This window comes from Microtus pennsylvanicus, chromosome 10 (genome assembly GCF_037038515.1).
Source record: "Microtus pennsylvanicus isolate mMicPen1 chromosome 10, mMicPen1.hap1, whole genome shotgun sequence".
Classification (NCBI taxonomy): domain Eukaryota; kingdom Metazoa; phylum Chordata; class Mammalia; order Rodentia; family Cricetidae; genus Microtus; species Microtus pennsylvanicus.
Window position 1 is genome coordinate 24,144,924 of NC_134588.1, and position 3,760 is coordinate 24,148,683.

General features: G+C 40.5%; 1 non-coding gene across 1 annotated transcript; it reads right to left on the bottom strand.

Annotated features, from left to right (window-relative positions):
- Window positions 1–370: 370 nt before the first annotated feature.
- LOC142859278 (U6 spliceosomal RNA) lies at window positions 371–474 on the bottom strand. The gene has a single exon (XR_012912185.1). It is a non-coding gene; the product is annotated as a U6 spliceosomal RNA (small nuclear RNA).
- Window positions 475–3,760: the final 3,286 nt, after the last annotated feature.

Consider the following 3,760-nt stretch of genomic DNA (forward strand, 5'->3'; position numbering starts at 1 on the left):
ATGTTCAAACTACTTATTAATTATATGGTAATTCATTTAAATTTTCAACATAGGTGATTGTGCCATCTGAGAACAAAGATGTCTTCTTCCTTTCTTTTCCTTCTTTGTACATTTTAGCTGTGAATTTGTCTCTTATTGCTATAGCTATATCTCCTAGAATTTGGTTGAAACATAGACACAAGATGTTTTATTCTTCATCTTTGTAAGAAAAATTCAAATTTCATACTACTCATTTCATTTCTTTTATTTTTTTCTGAAAAACCCCTAATCTTTGTTTCATAGACATAAATAGGCATATATTTATGGATACATATGCATACATAATTCATGTTCATATATGTATGTATAAATCCCCAACAAAAGATGTTATAACAAGATGGAACAGTTCACAAATTCGTGTGTCATCCCTTCACAGGGTACATGTTAAACTTCTCTCTATTATTCCAATTTTAGTATATGTGGTCCAAATACCATTTGAGTGTTAATTCTCTACCAGGCATTACTTCATATGCAGAAATGTAACTGTCAAGCAGATCTGCAAACTCCCAACAGTTCTGGAGCTTCAGTGCTAGAGCAGTTGCAAAGTTGACAAAAGAATTTCTGGCACATGCTTGCTTGTGGGGTCAGAAATCACCAAGCACTCAAGATTGGGAGCTTTAGGCAGTGTATTCTACTGCCTCATTGTTCTGGAGCCTGGAAGTCCAACATCAAGGTATCCGCAGGTGCCTCAGTTACTTTCCTAGTTACTATGACAAAATGCCTGACGAAAGCAACTGAAGAGAGGAAGGGTTATTTTGGCTCACAGTTCTAGAGTACAGTTCACCCTGGGCAGGACGGTGTGATGGTAGGAGTAGTAAGAGTGTGAGGTGAGGTGGCAGGAAGGAGAGAGAGAGAGAGACAGAGAGAGACACACAGAGAAAAGAAGCTGATGCTTAGCTTGTTTTTTCCTTTTTATTCATCCCAGGATCCCCATCATGGAATGGTGTCCCCATATGTAGGGGGGATCTTTCCACATCACTTACCCTAGTCTAGAAACTCTCTCATAGACAAGCCTCTGGGCTTGTCTCTTGAATGATTGCAGATCCTCTCAAGTTGACAATCAGTATAAACCATTACAATGGTTTAATCAGTATAAACCATTACAATGGGGTTGACTTCTTCGAGGTCGCTTTGCTTGGCTGGTGACTGGTCATCTCCTCTTGCCTTCATGTGCCAGTCCTCCCTTTGTCTATACCTATGTTCGAGTCTTCTCTCATTGGATTAAAATCCACCCTAATGATCTGCCCATTTTTCATAACAACTGCTTCTTTCAAGAATTCTACATATGTGATGGTATTCTGAGGTACTAGGGTGTCAGCATATGAATTTCTAGAGGGGGGCAGTTCAGCCAGTATATAGCATAACTTCAAAGGTGGTTTGGATATAGGTACAGCCTATGTTGCTTGTCTGTCTGTGATACCTTTTCCCACAGAAAGAAGAGTGACTTTGGTCAACAGAGTGGCCCAAAGGGAACATTGAGTTTTTCTCTCTTTGAAATCACACAGGCTACATGATGATTAGACCTATGGCCTACATATCGTTAAAATGATATTCCAGGGCAGTGGTTCTCAACCTGTATGTCATGACCCCTTTGGGGAGGGGAAATGACCTTTTCGTAGGGGTTGCCTAAGACCATCAAAAATAGCTATTTACATTAATATTCTTAGCAGTAGCAAAATTACAGTTATGAAATAGCAATGGTAATAATTTTATGGTTGGGAGTCACCGCAACGCGAGGAACTGTATTAAGGGTCACAGCATTAGAAAGGTTGAGAACTGCTGTTCTAGGGGCTGGAGAGACATTTCAGCAGTTCAGAACATAGGTTGTTCTTGCAGAGGCCCTGGCTTCCAAAGCCTCCACTGGGTGACTTATCTGATTGTAAACTCTAGTTCCAGAAGATCCAATGCTCTCCTCTGGCTTCTGCAGGTACCTTTTTTCACATGCACGCATGCACATTAATTTTAAAATAAAAGAAATCTTTAAAAAATGACGCAAAAAAACAAGCCCAGGTCTTGTTTGTATGTTTAGCATAATTTACTGGTGATAAGTGAGTTATTTCTATAAGTGACTCAGGGCAAGTCTGCAGCCATTCCATGCAAAAGCATTAAAGCTGTTTATTTTCCCCTTTAATCACCTCTTATTTGCTGATAAGGTTCCAGTGCGAGCAGCTCCTGCTGTTTTATGTGCTCTGTTGCCATGTGGCTCATTGGTTTCTCTTCATCTAAGCTTCTGTGGCTTTACTAAACCAATTACTTTTCCCTGTCATGGTAAGTTTTCGGCGTTGACATGCCAAGCACAAACCCACTGAATCAACACTCCTTTCTGTGCAGTTCTAGACTGGCTTTTGGAAATGAAGATTCTGCGATGGCTTGTTCAACTGTCAACTTGATAAGTCACCTTTAAGACACACTTCTGGGCACAATTGTGAGAAATTGTCTTGGTTGGGTTAATTAAGGTGGGAAGACTCTCTGGATGTGTAGGCAGCACCATTCCCTGGGCGGGGTCCTGGACTGAACTATATAGAAGAAAGGGAGCTGAGTGTCAGCGTTCATCTCTCTCTGCTTCCTGACTGTGGATGCAACATGACCACTTGTAACTCCAGGGGATCTGATGCTCTCTTCTGGCCTCTGTGGTCATCTGCACCCCCCCAACAATTCAAATTAAAACTAAATATTTAAAAAAAAAGAGGAAGGGTTCAGATGTACAGCATAGGAAGCAATTGGGTTGACCAGAGGTATTATGAGGGAGCAAAGAATGATTTTGGTTTGTGCTTCCTGGGCCCTTTTCTTTTCTGATTTAAAAACCATATTGAAACCTCTGTGTTCATTGACTGGCACCTGAATCGGTGTTAATCCACTAACTGAAATCTATTAGATACTAGGGGCTGGGTTTATAAGTGAACCCTTTCTTCAAAAATAGCCCTACATTTGTCTAGAAACTTTTGGAAGCAAATGCCGATATAGGATTAAGTATGCAAGGGCCTTACTTCAGCTTCTTAAGCCTGCAGGGAGAACTTATCAAGAAGCAAAAGTTAACAAATCAAACAAAAATCCCCTCATCTCTCTAGTTATGTAGAGTCCAAGCACCCTGGGTGTCCCTTCCCAGTCTTTTCTAACAATTATGGAGTGACCCCCAACTCCTACTTGCTTCTTTTATTGTGTGTTTAAATTAATTTAAGTTAGCGTATAAGGTGACAGGTCTCATTGCGACAGTTACACACACACACACACACACACGTGTATATATGCATATGTATAAATAATTTGACTTCATTCTTATTTATCTCCCACTGCCTACCCGCACTGTCCCTTCCCTTCCTAATCTGCTTTCCCTCTCAAAATAGCCCATCTCTTTATGCTATATATCTTCCATCACTTCCTCCAGCAAAGTTCCCTTCCACTGCCGTGTCACGTATGACAGAAATCGTGCAGTGTTTGCCATTTTGAGTCTGGATTGCTGCACCCAACATGTTCTACTCTGATTCCACCTAGGTTCCTGTAAATTTCATCATTTCAGTCTTCGTCACAGCTAAATCAAATTCCACTGCATGTGTGTACAAAATGTTCTTTATCCTTCTGCCTGCTGATGGACATTTGGTCTGGCTCCATATCCTGGTTACTGTAAACAGTGGAGCAATAAATGTAGATGTGCAAGTGTCTCTGTGGTGTGGTGACTTAGACACTTAAGTTGATTTTGTTGTTCTTTTTTAATTTAAAAAAA